Here is a 17,540-nt window from a genome sequence, read left to right as displayed (position 1 = left end):
GATCAGATGTGACCACCTTTTGCTTTTGTGTGCGTATGCTTCAGACTGTTAACGTTTCTGTTTGGTAAATTTTGATAGGCCAGACTCTCCAGATGTCTTGAATTATCTTGTGAGTAGTGAATTTAGTCAAATTAGGAGAGTAAAAGATAACTAAATAAAACTTTGCCATTAACAGTGATTCTTTTTCCAAAGACTTTAGAGAGAAGATTTGTTTTTTAATTTCCTGGTAATTCTCGTTCTGTAAAGTCGAGGTTAGGACCGCACATTGCCAGGTAAAATCTGAACTTTCATTTCCTTTCATTTGGCTGACATTAATAAGAATATTTAGATAGGAGCACCTGGGAGCAAGGAAAACAGGAGGGTATGATAAAGCTCAAATTGAACGAATCTGGCATTTCTCCCAACCACCGGAGAACAGTAGTTCAAACGTTAATTTACCGTGTGGTTACAGCAATCATACTTACTGTCCACTGTCGGAAATGGCTTTTTCAAAACATGAATAATAATCCATTTATCTTTTTAAGAAAAATTATTTATGAGGGAGAGAGCGAGCGCATGGAGGCCTAATCAGGACTCGATTCCAGGACCCAGAGACCAAGACCCTAGCTGAAACCAAGAGTCAGCTGCTCAACTGACTGAGCCACCCAGGCGCCTCAATACATGTATTTATCTTAAGCTCCTCCCCTTACAGCCCTCTTCCAGGGGTTATAGATTGGGGGACAGGGCCAGGGGTAGGTAGGAAGAAATGGAGGAATTTTTTTTTTTTTTTTTTAGCAGAGAGTATTGTTTATTGGTTATTACATTCCAAGAATTAATGAGACTAAGGGGGATGTAGAACTCTTTAAAACATGGGATAAAGCAATATTTTTCATTATATTGAGACTTAAGTTTTTGAAAACACATGTATATTTAAGACATGGCATTTTAATGCAAATCAGATGTAGTTTACGGGATGATGCAACTTTCCTAGGACTGTTTAGACTCCATCTGTCTAGAGACACCAAACTTTTTTTTTAAAGTAAATTTTTTTGCTTTGCTAGACCAATGGTGTTGAGACTTCTGAACCAGTGGTTTATGTGTTCAGAATATGAGGACATCAGATTAGTGGCTGCTTGGAAATTATCTTCAATTTTAGATTTAGTGGGTAGTAAGACTGCCAGTCTCTTCAAGGGAATAGTGACCCATCTTTTTGTAAATTTTGGATATTTAAAAAATTAATCTAAAAATTGCTTGGTATTTAAAATGAATGAGTTGGTTATAGGAACACTGAGTTCAACTGAAGTATAATAGATCCTAATTTGAAGTTAAAAGAAGAAAAGGGGTCAGGTGTATTTATTTAGATGAGCTATCGTATCATTGCATTTTGAAAATTTTGTGCAGGAAATGAATTTTGGTGATTTCTGAGACATCAGACTTAAAGCTGCATAGACCCGTGTTTGGTTGTTCACAACCAAATTTTGTGATTGTGTCCACAAAGCTCTTACATGCCCACTGAGCGTCATTGGACCATTGGATAGCTCTTCAGGTTAGGTGTATGAACTTGCTGATTTCTTTCATTTTATTCACAAACTGTATAGCATATTCATTAATTTTAAAAAGCACACTTCTCTCATTTTAACATCTTTTAAATTGGTGATCATCTTACAATTAATTGAATGTCGATTGAATGCAGTTTAGGCAGGGGTTTTGTCTTTTTTAGTAACATATACAGTCTTTTTGCATCTTACCAATGGTATCCCAGATTTGGTAAAATAATATGATATATATATATTTTTAATTAACATATAATGTATTATTTGTTTCAGGGGTACAGGTCTGTGATTCATCAGTCTTACACAATTCACAGTGCTCACCATACAACATACCCTCCCCAGTGTCCCATCACCAGCCCCCCCATCCCTCCCACCCCCCTCTACTCCAGCAACCCTCAGTTTGTTTCCTGAAATTAAGAGTCTCTTATGGTTTGTCTCCCTCTCTAGTTTCGTCTTGTTTCATTTTTCCCTCCCTTCCCCTATGACTTCCTGTCTTGTTTCTCAAATTCCTCATATCAGTGAGTTCATACGATACTTTCTCTGATTGACTTATTTCGCTTAGCATAATACCCTCTAGTTCCATCCACGTCATTGCCAATACCAAGATTTCATTTTTTGATGGCTGCATAATATTCCATTGTGTATATATACCACATCTTCTAAGGATATGTTTATAAAAAAAAAATGGCCCTGTATTACACCTGAAAAGATGCATCATTTTTTTTCCCTCTTCTTTTGGGTCACGGTAGAGATTCTAGACCTTGGACTGCTAATAAACAAATGAATTTTATTTTATTTTTTGAATGGGTAATCCCTCTGTGTACCTCATCAGTTTAAAGAATTTTGTAACTTGCCATAAGTCCATAGCAATATGATTATATGATTATACCATGAACAGTCTTCATGAACAAACTTACAGCCTGGGGTAAAATGAAGAAGTGGGTTCTCACAAAAGGAAAATTTTGTTTTTTTAAGTAACAAAATCAAATAGAGGCAAGCATCTTTGAGTAAAACCTTCCCAGAATATTTCATGAATTATATTGGCGCTTTCAAAAAAATTTGTGAAAGTTAACTAGGAAGGTATTTACAGACCTCCTTGCTACATTATAAGTTATTCTATTCATTATTTCTTAGGATTCTACATTTTTTGTGGTACTTTTAAAAAACTTTCTAGCCATGTGCAAGAAATGAAAAGATTTGCTTTATGAACACCCAAGTTATGAATAGGTTACCAGAAAGGTCTCCTCAGTGATTCACTGTCGTTTTTTTCTAAGCTGAAAAAGTAAGCTTCTCAAGAGAATAAATATATTTATTTCATATATATATTTTAAAGTTACCTCATCCGGACAACTACCAGCCTTCAGTTTGCTAATCAGGAATGGCCAAGGCTATGCCTACACCATATTAGGATAGGTAAGAAGGGGAGAGGGCAAAATTATCAACATGTTCAGTACAAACAACCAAAAATACATCCAAATGGGAATCTCACATACAGGACTATCAGTGCTTAAACAAGAGCATAACCACCAACAGAATGCAATGATTGATAATCCACACCTTGTACTTACAGAGTGGTAGACCAGTGTTTTTAGAACCTAATTTTAAAAAGGGCCATAGAAAGGTAGATTGTTAGAGTGACCCATGGGAATGCAGTTGGAAGCCATTTCATAAAAAGAAAACCCAAGTGGATTTGTCTGTAGAAGAGGAGGCCTGATGAGATTTAACTCTCCCAAGTATCTGAAGGATTGTTCTGTGGGAATTGAGGTTATGTTTAGTCTGTCTTAGGAGCAGAATTCAGATTTCTGCTTGTTAAAAGGTTATTAAAAATAACAAAAATTCAACCGAGTACATTTTAAAGATTTAATTGGCTTTATTAATTGATTAATGAAACAAGCAGCATCACCTCTAACAAGTAGAGGGGAGCTCCAGAGGGCTACAGAAAGGGAAAGGTTTTTAAAGCCAAGACAAGGGAGTCATAAACAGAAAAAAAAGGGTTATTTCAGGTGAGGTCACCTTCATTTGGGGACAAAAGGGTTTTAGTAGGTGGATTACATCATTTTCCTTTGGGGGATAAAGAGGGCACATGTGACGGATTACCATATTGGTGCCGACCAGAAAATTCCTGACTGGTTAAAGGTTACATTCCAGAAAGGTTGAAACTGCAGTTAGGTTAGGTATTAAGTCTTGGTTTACCGATTTGGGGCCTTAACCTAAGTGACGCCATTTTGGGCCTGTGGTTTTCTTTTTAACAAAGGGAAAACCATTTATCAATTAAGATTGCTAAAAAGTGGATTTGCTGCATTTTGAGGAAGTGAACTCTACATTACTTGAAGTATTCTGGTCACTTGCTAGGGAATTTGTTTAGCAGTTCAAGTCTTAGATGAGGAACTGGACTGGATAACCTTTAAGATTCTTCCTACCCCCAGGAGAATTCTGATTTCTGTGATTTTGGCTGTCAACTGAAAACATTTATAAAGATTTTATGATCTGCTCTGTTTACCTATTCTTGGGTGTGTAGAGTTTCATGGTAAGCTATCACTGGTGGCCAGTAATCATGTAAATGAACGCAATGATTACATAGACTGCTTCTTCATAGTGCTTATTATTCTATATTATATAAAATTCTGTGGTCATTTTGTTGTTGCCTTGAAGTATACTGATAGTTGCTTTATTGTGATTAAAACAGGAGGACTAGTTTTCGCCAAATTATAGTCCTCTTTGTTAGTTGAAATATATTCAGTTAAATACCCATCAATGGGATAAAATTTATGGAACTCTGCTGCCTTATTTTCCCTCTTCACTTTTAAACATTATGTTGAAATTAAGACTCAACTAATTTTGCTTTTAAAATAAGTATAGATGAGATATGCTCAAGGATCTTGAATATGCTTAGATTTTTTCCTTTCTTTTATTTATTTATTTTTATGGTGTTCTTTCTAGGTCATTATTCCTCTGACTGGTCCATAGAGCACCTATATCAAAATCAGTGGAGCGTGTGGTTGGTTGGTGGGAGGTGGGGAGGAAAGGAGAGGTGGCTAGCCTGGGGAAAAACAGCAGATTCCGGAGGCCTGGAAATCTACATTTTCAAAAGTCTCAGGGATTCTAATGTAACTCATATTTTAGGTTCACAGCCAGAAGGATTTTAGGGATTGTCAACTAACGGCTGTTTTCTAGAATCGGCAAGCGTAGACAGAAATGACAACAATACCATGCAGCATATTACTCTTCAAGAAAGCATAGAATTTATTAGGTTCCTTTTCTTTTACTTTGCATTTGAGGCAGTTAACATAGATAGTTAAGTGACTTGCCCAAGGCCCTTCAGATTGGAACCCATATCTCTATTGAACACTACTTGGTTTGGGGTGGGGGAAATGTTGAAGAGAAGAACTTTTAAAAATACCATTCAAAAGCTGAAATGAACCAGGGACCAGCCTCCAGTGATGCTTTTTATATGTTGCTGTTTTGAATATCATGAATGTGCTGTCACCAGAGACCTTTTAATGTGGCACATTGAATTGGAAAACCATTCATTTGAGATTAATTGGGGCCATGTATTTTCTGAGTGTGGTTTTCTGCCTGGTTTGTGGCCATGGCCCCCCCCGCCCGGCCCCCCAGACCCGCCAAGTACACAAGATTATTTTCTCTTCCTGCTTCCCCCTACCCCTTCTTCCATGTTAGGTTATCTGTCTAGAGCCTCCCCTCTTTTCAAAGAGAGGGTTAACTTTCTACCCCAAACCCCTCCCATTATCTCATTATCTGCTCTTCACTTTGTTCTAGCCACACATTGCCCAACAGACCTGACCTCCTATCTGTGGCCAGGAAATTTTTAATCAAATATTTTGACATTGTTTTCATCATCTAAAAGTGAACGTGGTACTCCTTGATAAGTATGAGGCTAAAGGTGTGTCCTGTTGAACCTCAGGACATGTGCGTATATATATATATATATGTGTGTGGGGATTATTTTATAGGTGAAATCAGGGGGGAGAGAAGTCACAAAACAATGGTTTCTCAAAGGCAGTGATGGAGAAAAAGACAAAAATTCATGCTCACAGTTCAATCCGAGTAGGAGTACCTGGAAAGGGAGGGGTACAGTCCTCTAACATTTTACCTTGAAGGAATTCATGAGTTGCTCGTGTTTTGTATATCATGCATATCTGTTTGTGGTTATGCTCTTGTTTAACCACTGATCGTACTATATGTGAGATTCCCATTCGGATGTATTTTTGTGTTTTGTTTTATTGAACATGTTGATCATTTTGCCTTCTCCCTTTCTTTTACCTATCCTAATACGGTGTAGGCATAGTCTTGGCCATTCCTGATTAGCAAACTGAGGGCTGGCAGTTGCCTGGATGACATAACTTTAAAATATATACATTCTCAGGGGCACCTGGGTAGCTCAGTCAGTTAAACATCTTGATTTTGGCTCAGGTGATCTCAGGGTCATGAGATCGAGCCCTGCATGGGTCTGCTTGAGATTCTGTCTCTCCCTCCCCGCCCCCTCTAAAATAAATAAGTAAATATTTTTTTAAAAAGTAAAATTTAAATAAAATAAAAACACAATATATCCATTCTCTTGAGAAGCCTGCTGCTTTTTCAGGTTAGAAAAAAAACGGCAGTGAATCAGTGAGGAGACCTTCCTGATAACCTTTTCCCTAAGCCTAGACCCTTTATCTTCATTGGTCTCAGGTCCCCTTAGTGAAGGGAGGGTTGATATTTAAGAGTGAAATTGCAGCCTGTTCAGTAAAAGTGTTTCTGTGGAACCAGTGTCCCAGGACTAGAAAGTATTTATGCCATAAAGCAGGCTGCTGCCCCTCAAGCAATAACTATGTCAGCACATTTTTATCGCTGAGAAAATAGCTGGCAGGGTGACCCAGCCTTCCCACAGTTACTCGGAGGTGTTTACTGACTTCCTTTGATCAGACTTCAAATGAGAGAGTCTAACCTATTTGTGGTGGTTGTTTACTGTCAGTCCTCAGCCTGCCCTTTGTTTTTCCCATACAAACAAAAGAGTAAAAGCACCAGGCTGTGTAAACATGGCTGGTCTATAGGAACTCTCATTGACTTTCCTGGCTTTCTCTATGTGGTTTAGGTAAGGCAGAGACTAGAACTATAAATTGAACTCATCATTTCAAAACCCATTATTAGGTCCCAGCCACTGGACCATTTAGAGAATTTTTATTAGCAATCAAAACACTTTTGTAAAATTAAGTTAATTTCAGGAGATTGCCGGTCTTGGTTGCGAGGGACCATTTCCAATTGGACATTGGGTGGTTATGAGTGACTGAGTGAGTGGCCTCCTAGATTGGAGAGAAAAATGGCATCAGGTGGGTAAACTGTCATTGGTGTCTTATGAAACAGGAAGTTCCCTTTTTTCCCGTTTCCATAATAACCTGTGCTTTAAAAAAAAAAAAAGTTCTATTCTGTGGATCTCAGACATTCCTGTCTTGCCTTGAGATTTGAGGTGCATGAGTTCAAAGAACTAGGCTAGTAAACCATGGTGGGATGTTGTCAATACAGTGCCTTTAGAATGTTGTCAGAGGCTTTCCTTTATGGCAAGCACTCTTGCAGGGGGCAGCTGAGGAGCCAACCTGGAGAGTAGTTAAAAGGGATCCTCTTTAGTTTGTTTTGTAAACCTCATTAGAACAATGGATAATTGCATTCCCCTCAATATATTGAGTAATGATATGTTGGTAAAGAGCTGTACATTGTTATTATTTGTAATTCAGCTTTCAGGTGGGTGATGTTTGTAATGTTCTTTGTAAGGTGAATGATGTCAAACAGCTACAAGGAATGCAATCACATATTGTCTGGTTAATAATTTCGGTACTGTTTGCAAACTTTGCCCCTCTAGAACATGACCTTAGAATTGTGAAGCGGAGCTGAGATAGAATAGAGTACACATTTGCCCCCTCAGTTCTTCCCAAAATTGTTATGCAAGTAACTGTTTGTTGTCCTGCATTCTGCTCGCTCTTCTTTATCCCTCCTGGGACAAGAGGGCCTGTGGCCAGCCAGATGGGCTGGGAGTGGGGGTCTGGGCAGGAAGAGTGGACATCGTTTTATTCATCCCTCTTCCCCTTTACAACCCGTCCACAGAGAAAGCTGGCAAGAGAAGGAAGGCAACAACCCCTTTAAAAAATACTCAGGGCCACAGTGAAAACGTTCTGCCCCATTCCTGCTGGACTTCTGGCTATCAGCTTTTTTTTTTTTTTATTAAAAATTTTATTTATTTATTTGAGACAGAGAGAATGAGAGAGAGAGAGAGCACATGAGAGGCGGGGAGGGTCAGAGGCAGAAGCAGGCTCCCTGCCGAGCAGGGAGCCCGATGCGGGACTCGATCCAGGGACTCCAGGATTATGACCTGAGCCGAAGGCAGCCGCTTAACCAACTGAGCCACCCAGGCGCCCCTGGCTATCAGCTTTTAATGAACAATCTTTCTGATTCTTTCCCCTACAAAATTAACAGACTTTAATGCTTTAAAAACAGCAGTTTGTGTTTTCTTTTAGGACCTAGAAGGAAATGTAAAATACTCTGCTCTAGAAAATTGTTATCCTCAACGAGACCGTCTGAGGAGCTCCCCTGGTATGCTCAGCTCTTTCGACTCTATGTTCCTGATGACTTCCTCTAGAGTGTGTTATTAGCCGGAATACCAGCTGTTGGGTGAAATGGTCCTCTTTACTCTGTGTGGGGAATGATGGGCGAAATAGGAAATATCCCAGGGAAGAAGATTTTGAAAGAAAGTGCTCAATGCCCTTTTTGATCCCTTTATTTTAACTTTGCTGCTAATATTTGCAGAGACTTTAAGAAAAAGTATCCGAAGCCCTTTCTTGGTGTTACTGAGTTACATTTGTATCCTTCCTGAGAGCTTTGAAGTTTATAAGGTTCTGGTTTAAGTATAAATAAGCAAATCCATGGATTATCTGCCATTAAAACCTGACATTAAAAATCAAAGACAGACCGAATGTTAGTATTCATTTAGATAGTTTAACTAACAGGGTGAGAGTGAATAGGTTTCATTTGTAGACTGGTAAATTAGATTCTGAATTTGGATAAGGCAGTTCTGAATTTGGGTAAGACAGTAAAGGTAAACTTGAAAGCTGGGCCCCAAGACCTTGGGAGGTCCTGCTTGGCATCAGTGTGAGCCCACTGTTTGTTTTTTGTTTTGTTTTGTTTCCAGAGAGCAACTTCTTGAAGGATTCCTCATGGGCCTTCTACCTAATTCTTTAATCATTTGTATTGCTAGACTACATTTTCACCAAATAGTCCTGCTGCTTGAGATGTCTGGGCTCTATGCCTGACTCCATGCCGAGATCCACAGTGTCTGTCACAGAAGCCTTGGGCCAAAAGCAGGACACAAAGCTGGGTTTTCCCCTCCCCCACGCATTTGGGTGCACCTGCGCATTACTCATGCTGCATGCCATTCTCTCCATAATTAAGAACAGAAATGCTTGTTCTCTTCAATGTCACTGTGTCCTTGGCATCCTGCACAGGGTCTGGCAACGAGATTGGGTTCAGCAAAGGTTTGTTGAACTGAACAAAGCAGCAATCAGGAGTTCTAAAATCAGGAGTTGAGGGCTGTATTACCGGCCTCTTGTAGCACCTGGTATCTTTGACAATCTTAGTTTGTATTTCTGAAGCCCTGAATTTAAATCAAGTTCTTTCTAAGGCTGTCGGATCATCATGCCTGTTGTGAATGGATTCACCAACTTACTTCCCTCTTCATTGCCCATCACTGAGAGTTTTCAGCATGCTTCCCTTACCTACCCCATGGATAATTTTTATTGTCCAGCTCTAGAGCTCTTGGCCTCTACGAAAGCAATTGCTGCTTATTTATATATAGTAGTTTATTGCTAACGTAGCTGTTGTAAAATCCTCTCTGTGGCTTTTAATTCCTTATAGCCTCTCGTATGATAAGGATTTATTGAATTGAATTCAATAAAATATTAACTAGTATAAGTAGAGCACTCTGATCACACAGTAATTGTATGAATTTTATTAACATTTAAGCCTTAAAACAAGTTGATAAGGTAGATTGGGTAAATAGCTCAATTTTATTGAAATTTAAGTAAATTGGGATTCAGGAAGTTTAGTTTCATGTGAGAATTAAACCCTTTTCTCCCAATTCCTGATGCCCTTAGAACAGCTAAGTAGCAAGGCAAGTCCCAAGAGAAATATTTGGAAAGGAAAGACTTGCATTTCAAATGGGCAAAACAGACTTGATAACTAACATGGCATCTCCTTGTGTGTTGAAATGGTTAAGAGATAAGAGGGGGTGACCCATTATTTATGAATTCTATCAGTAAGTCAGTTTTGGTTCTTGGTATAGTGGTTGACTTCAAGCAGATTTCAGCAGGAATGTTTAGTCATTAGGCAACTTGTTGTTATGGTTACTTGCTACTTTTAAGGACAATGGCTGAGCCAGACTCGAAATTCTTGTCATAAAGCCAATGTCAGAGACCTGTACAGGATCGACTTTCAGAAAACAAGGGCTGATCGTTTGATTTAGAGCTGTCTCAGGACATCTGAAAGTTAGGCACACCGAACTTTCTAAGGTTTCCTAGAAATTAGGGAAAGATAACAGGTAATTTGGGAAAAAGAGAGCTGGGATTAGGATGGGGAAGTAGATAACCAGGAAGCATCCTTCCTTCTCCTTTTCAGATTTGGTTCTTAATTTTCTAATCATAATTAGTGTATCTTGAATGCATTACATTTTTAAATGGAGGATACTGTTTCCAAGCTACAAGATGGGAACATGTTTTTAGAAGAAAAAATGTCAAGAACAAAACAGTTAACTTGCTCACTTGAGAGACTGTAATTCTTCTTTTGTCTTTGTGGTAAATGATTGCACACTATTAATCTTTCTGTTCATACAGTATTTTTCTTCTAGTGGCACAATGTTAATGTTTTTTAAATACCATTATTTGACCAGGCACTCTGCTAGGTATTTTTATATACATTACATCTTGCAGTCCTCAGAACAACTGTTGAAAATAGCCCCTGGTCATCCCTTTTTCTTTAGGTCATAAAAGTGCTAATGAGAGAGATTTTAAGAAACTTGCCCAAGGTCGTGCTAGAAAGTGGTGAGCTTCATTCAATCCCAGGCCTCCTCAGCTTCCCGGCTTTTGTTCTTTGCAGTGCTCAGATTCTGCTCTTCCCAGCCTATTTCCTCTCTGGCAGGATGCCTTCGGGAAGGAGTAGTTACAGGTCAGAGAGACCAGCCTATCTGAGCCACAGAAATGTGCCCTCTCTACCTGGCTTCTGTATGAAAATTACTCCTTGAGGGAAAATGACTTCGCAGCAACATTTTCAGGAACAACAAATCTTACTCCTGAAGGAAAGTAAAATTAGAAACAACTAAACTACTCTACTAAATCCAAAGGGCCTTATAAACGCTCATTTCTGTAATTACTAACGTGTCCATGGAATGACAGTCTTTTAAAATTTTGCTGAATTTAGACAGTGCCTGAATGCCTCCTTGTGTTTATTTGTTTATATGTCTGGATCCCTGTAATTAGATTGTCGGTCCTTTGAGGATAGAGAATGTATCTTCTGGTCTTTGCAGAGCACAGCATCTCGAAATAGCATCCTCCCAAATACAAATGTATAAGGAATGAAGATGTGCTCTAGGAGATTTATACTCCATTGCTTTTTGGTAGTTTATTAGTAACTCCAGTTTTCCTATCTTACATTTTTTTTTTTAAGATTTTATTTATTTCTTTGAGAGGGAGCGAGTGAGAGAGAGGGCATGAGCAGGGGGAGGGGCAGAGGGAGAAGCAGACTCCTGCTGAGCAAGGAGTCCTGACCCGGGGACTGGATCCCAGGACCCCAGGATCCCAGGATCACGACCTGAGTCAAAGGCAGACTCTTAACCAACTGAGCCACCCAGGCACCCCTACATTTTTTTTGTAATATGCTCATCTAAAAAACAAAATGAAGTGAAATGCACATAACATCAAGTTAACTATTTTAATTCATTGGCATTTAGTAAATTCACAGTGTTGTGCAATCACTACTTCTATTCTTAAGCATTTTCATCATCCCAGAAGGAAACCCTGCACCCCGTAACCAGTTTCTCTCCAGATCCTTCCCACCCCTCAGCCCTTGGAAACCACAAATCTAAGTTCTGTCTCTCTTGATTTTTTTATTCTGTATATTTCATATAAATGGAATCATACAATATGTGATCTTTTGTGTCTGGCTTTTACTTAACATAATGTTTTCAAGGTTCGTCCACGTAGCATGTATCACTATTTGATTTCTTTTTATGGCTGAGTAATAATTTCATTGCGTTAGATCATATTTTATTTATCCATTCGTCCTTGAATGGACATTTTGGCTCTTCCCATCTTTTGGTTATTGTCAGTTGTGCTGCTGTGAACATGTGTGTTTATGTATTTCAGTCCCTGTTTTTGATTCTTCTAGTTACATACCTAGGAGTTGTATTGATGGGCCATATGGTAATTTGATGTTTAACTTTTTGAGGAGGCACCAAACTGCTTTCCAGAGGGGCTGTTCCATTTAACATTCCTACCAGCAATGTATAAGAGTTCCAATTTCTCCACATCCTCCCCTACACTTATTTTCCATTTTTCTGAGAATAGCCATAGGAGTGGGTGTGAAGTGGCATCTCACTGTGGTTTTGATACGTGTTTCCATAATGACTAATGACATTCAACATGTCATGCTTGTTGACTGTACATCTTCTTCAGTGAAATGTCTGTTCAAGCCTTTTGCCCATTTTTAAACTGGGTTGTTTGGGTTTTTTTGTTGTGTTGTAAGAATTCTTTATATATTTGGCATACAGGTCTCTTTTCAGATACATGATTTGTAAATACTTTTCCTCATTCTGTAGTTTGTGTGTTCATTTTCTAAAGAATATCTTCTACACAAAAGGTTTTAATTTTGATGAATTCCAGGTTTCTGTTTCTTTTTCTTTTTTGCTTGTGCTTTTGATATTATCTCAGAATCCATTATCAAATTCAGTATCATGAAATGTACCCTGTTTCCTTCTAAGAATTTTATGGTTTTAGGTCTTCAGGTCTCTGATCCATTTTCAGTTAATTTTTGTATGTGATGTCAGGTAGAGGCCCAACTTCATTCTTTTTGTCTGTTTGGGGCATTTGGCAATTCTGTATAACTTTGAGGATCAACTTTTCCATTTCTGCCAAAAAGACCAGTGGGATTTTGATGAAGTTACATTGCAGCTGTTGGTCACTGTGAGTAGTACTGCCATCCTGACAATATTCAGTCTTTATCCCATGTCTTTATTTAGGTGTTCTGTAGTTCCATTTATTTAGGTCTTTATTTTATTTCAGTAATGTAGTTTAAGTGTATAAGTTTTTCACACACCCACCCCTTGATTAAATTTATTTCTAGGTATTCTTGTGGATGCTGTAGTAAATGGAATTGGTCTTTTTAAATTTCCTTTTCAGATTGTTCATTGCTGGTGTATAAAAACTCTTTTGACTCATGTGTTGCTGTTGTACCCTGCAAATTTACTGAATTCATTTATTGGCTCTAGTAATTTTTTTAATGGAATCTGTAGGATTTTCCACATATAGGATTATGTCATCTGTGAGTAGATATAGTTTTACTTCTTCCTTTACAATTTGGATGCCTCCTCCTCCCCCCCCCCCCCCACCCCCAGTTGTTCCATTGACGATTGGTGGTGAAAGTGAGCATTCTTGTCTTGTTCCTCATGTTAGGGGGAAAGATTTCTTTACTCATTGAGTATGATGTTAGTGATGGATGCTTATCATCTTGTAACCCCCCAAGTCAGAGGTTATCAAAGTGTGACCCTTTGGACAGCAGCGAGTATATCACCTGAAAACTTGCCAGAAATGCTAATAGTTGGGACCTGCCCCAGACTTTCTGATTCTGAAACTGTAGGAAGTAGAATTTAGCAGTCCAGATTTTAAGAAACCCTCCTGGTGATTCTGGTATATACTAAAGTTTAAGAACCATTGCACTAGATGTTAAATTTCTTTGAGGTCAGGACCTGTGTTTTGAGGACCTGCTTTATTTCTTTATATTCTTTTTAGCTCTCTTGTGAGATGAGTCAGTGTTGAATAATTTTAAAAAAATTAAGAAGAATGTCAGTTTCCCAAAGTGCCTACACAGTCTCTTAGCTTGTCTACATGTCTTGAGTCACCATAAATAATTGGAGATTCATTATTAGTTATTCACCAGATTGATCAGAAAACCTCACATTTCATATTCAGTCTTAGATCCATGGCAAACAGCACAAGGGAACTTTTATTTAGACCATTTGTTCTGATAATTACTTTCACTAAATTACCTGCTTACCTGCTAGCTATGGACTTACGCTTAGGACTGCTAGTGCCGGCAAGAATGTCTCTTTTGGCTGTTTAGAAAGACAAAATGGTCACTTTTTATAGGGTCTATTGGATTTTTGTCACATCATTATTTTGCCTTTGCTTTATTTTTCTCAGTTTCTTTTATCTTGCAGTGTTGTCATCTGAGCCCCTTTACATCTTTTTTGAATAAGATAATATTTAAGTATCAAGGTAAGAATGTGATCCATTGCTATAATAAGGCTTTTGTTGTACAAATAGCCATTTGGACACGTAAGTCCCCGTTTGTAGACAAATGTACTAATAATACATTCCGTTTATTCACTACTTGTTTACCTATTGGTGAATACTCAGCTTTTAAAAATACCATTTAAAATTGTATAAAATTGTGGTGTAATTATTTATAGCTGGTCTTTTTCTAAAGCTAGTTTAAATGGTAATTTATACCCTATATTCCAATTTTCCACCACTTTCAGATTTCTGACCCTCCTTTGTACACTCACCTCAAGTCAATCCAGTTAACCTTACCCCCAGAATAGGTGAATATTCTGAGTTTAGTATCAGAGCATGGATTATCTACGTGTGTGAGCTCTGGGGGTCACTGGTAGCAGGAGGAAGCCCAGAGTGAAGCAGAATGTCCTCACTCACAGCCCTGGCAGGGGCTCAGAAGCTCTCCACGGACATGTGTGGTCCTAATAATACAACACTGCTGGGCTTCCCTCAGTCTCTTTGATGTGGGAGTAAAGTCCTAGCGTCTTTGCAGGAATTACTGTTCATTGACTAAACTGCTCTCCAACCTTTTCTTGTTCAAGGTTTGCTATAAGCAAATGAAAAATCAATTCATTAACAAATGCTAGTGGACTTTTAGGATGTTAGACCATGTACTTGTATATTGCAGTTAAATTTTTTAATGACTGTAAAGTCATAGTTCTTGTTTGTGTCTCACATCTTGTTCAGTGAAAAAAAGGAATTCTTGACATTTGAAGTCATAGGCTAAAACCTGAAATTGATGAAATTTCTCAAGGCATTTTTTTCATGGAGTTACTTGGCTCTTAGCAAACATTCTACTTCCATTCTAAAAATCATGCATGTGACATTTTTCATCTGTCTATGGAAGAGTTCATGTGGTCTCTAGCTGAGCTTGCTTCTTAATTACTTTCTCAAAAAAAGAAATCTGACTATAGTTTGGAATTATATGTTTATTTACTTTTGTTTTCAAATTATTTAATCTATGTATACATATATCTGTGTAGACCTACCTATATGTAACACGAGTGTTTAATTAAAGGGGGTTCCAAATACCTCAGAGGTTTAAAGGTGTTTTTTTCCCCCCAAAAATGTTTAATAGTTCAATGATTTCCCAGTAAAGTCAGAGAGGAGGTTGGCTTGTTTGAGAAAATAATGTGGCTTCCCCGCCTCATATATCCAGTGTTAGTTTGAACACGAAGAGAGCATTTTCACCATATTCTAAGAGTCTTATCATTTAAGTCTTGTGTGTTGATTAAAGGGTATTGATTAAAAAATCAAAAGAAACCTAGTAGCCCTAGAAGTTTAGGAAGAGAAGTTTGTTTTAATTAGGGAAGGGTTGTAATAAGATCAGGAGCTTCTCAAACACAAACAGTTGAGCAGAGGCAGTAAACTCACTGATTGGGAAGTATTTAGAGGAAGGGTAACTTCTCATAGCACCATTGTGAATGGATTTCATTTTGCTAGCTTTTGCACTCCTAAATGCCTGTGAGTGCAGTGGTTTATTTCAGAAGGGAGAGGAACTTAGGATTCCAAGGCACAGTTGAGTTTCGGGAGCCATCACTGTATATTTCACAACTCCCTTTGATAGGGTTTGATGACAGTGACAAGAGGAAGGGGAAACAAGCATGTTAAAGTCATTTGGCTACATTTGAAATCAAGGCCAGGAAGAAAACATTTTCTGGCTGTAAATCACTTACTTGTCCTACATGCTTTAAAGCATTTTATACAAATGACTTTAACAGTTTTAGGGGTCATGCCTGGGGTTAAGAGACTGTTTGCCTGGTATATATTTCGGTGATTAAAAAGCAATACTTTATGGAGATGGTAGCATTTCTGTTCATAGTCTGTACTGCGTTTATCCCACGAGCAAGGTTTGCCTCTTAGGTCAGTATTGTCCAAAGAATATACGTGTTGTTTTTATGGGTTACAGGAACATGAACTATTAAAAAAAAAAAAAAAATTGTACTCCATGTAATTGTAACAAACAAGAAAAAGCAAAAAGTTATGAATAAAATGAAAAAAAATTGCAAAGATCATTAACATTTTGATGAGCGATTATTGTGCTGTGCAGTGCTCTAAGCACCTTTGCATGGATTATTGAACTTAAACCCAATTTGGAGAGGTAAGAATTGTTATTCTCATGTGCGCCTGTTGGGAACCGAGGCTCAGAAAGTCTAACTGAATGGTCTGAGGTCACACAACCAGCATGGATAGTGAGCGAGGGGCTGAAACCCAGGCAGAAGCCATGGTTTTGACGCTTGCTTACAGAGCTGAGTGCATTGACCCTCGGGTTTCACAGAGAGTGCTCAGGCTAAGGCTGACATACTTGCCTGTGATTTTTTTTTTGGTAGGTGGGTCAAATCAAGTAAAAATATTTAGTAAATACCTAATGTCTTGATGGCTATGGCCAAAATGCTGAAGCTGACGAGAAGGATGGATTTGGAAGATGATTTGGAAAGTGCCTTCAGTGGCTGGTGGATGTATCAGTTTAAATCCTACTTCAAAATGGAATGGGGTCATGCAGTTACCCCCTCTCATGCTATTGTTGTCGTCTGCTTTAATTGATTACCAGTGTGTGAGCCTGTGAGCGACTGCTGTGGTTTTGTACGTGTTAGAGCCTATCAGACGGTTTAGCTGTCTTGGTATATTGTCCATGGAGTTGGAGTGAACTCTGGTCATATGGAGTTTTACAGGAATATTAGCATCTTTTCTGCCCTGCCCCTGTTTTTTTTCCCCCTGTACTTGAAGACCTACTGATAGGCACCCAGTATCCTTGTCCCTCTATACCCCGCACTGGTCCTCTCCTGCGACGTATTAGAACACTGAATTGTACTCCGAGGTGGAAGGTGCCTTATGCTGACAATGTAAATGCAGCAATATACGTGTTGTTTTTATGGGTTGTTTTTATGGGTGGAGGGATCTGTCTTCTTTTGCCAAGGAAAGTGTTGTGTTTTTCTTGGTTTTTGTTACAGCCAAACAATTTTAATTGCCGGCAGCACAACACACATTAGGAGAAAGCAAATAAACAACACAAGGCACTTGGAGCCAGGAAGTCGCATCCCAGACTAGAAACACAGCTTTGGATTGACATTGGGGCAGGGGTTGCTAACTAGGGGAGCCAGGTACCAAACTGAAACCCAGTGACCGTGAGCTTCTTGCACTTCTAGGGAAACCATTTAATCATAGGATCATTGGAAGGGTTTTAGGAGTTGATTTTAATGTTATGATGATCAGTTTCTTTGTAATTAAATATTAACTCAAACTATGTCTTAGGTAACTGAGTGTTGCCTTGCTATTCTTTGTTTGCTGTAGACATGTGATTAACATTTATTGAACTTAATATTTTGAAACTGACACCTTGTTAATTGAATGCTTTACTTTGAAATAATCCAGGTAAATTTGACACGAGTCTTCCTAATTATGCCTAGTTTGAAAATTATGATCT

At 38.4% G+C, this 17,540-nt stretch overlaps 1 protein-coding gene across 3 annotated transcripts in view; it reads left to right on the top strand.

Annotated features, from left to right (window-relative positions):
• Positions 1–17,540, top strand: part of FNDC3B (fibronectin type III domain containing 3B) — a 339,261-nt gene that overhangs the window by 166,493 nt on the left and 155,228 nt on the right. The window lies entirely within an intron of this gene.

The sequence above is a fragment of the Mirounga angustirostris genome, unplaced genomic scaffold (assembly GCF_029215605.1).
Source record: "Mirounga angustirostris isolate CCGP_5_RB_7025 unplaced genomic scaffold, mMirAng1.0.hap1 SCAF_1, whole genome shotgun sequence".
NCBI classification, from domain to species: Eukaryota; Metazoa; Chordata; class Mammalia; order Carnivora; family Phocidae; genus Mirounga; species Mirounga angustirostris.
The sequence above is the reverse complement of the archived record's forward strand: the minus strand, read 5'-3'. Positions and strand labels throughout refer to the sequence as shown.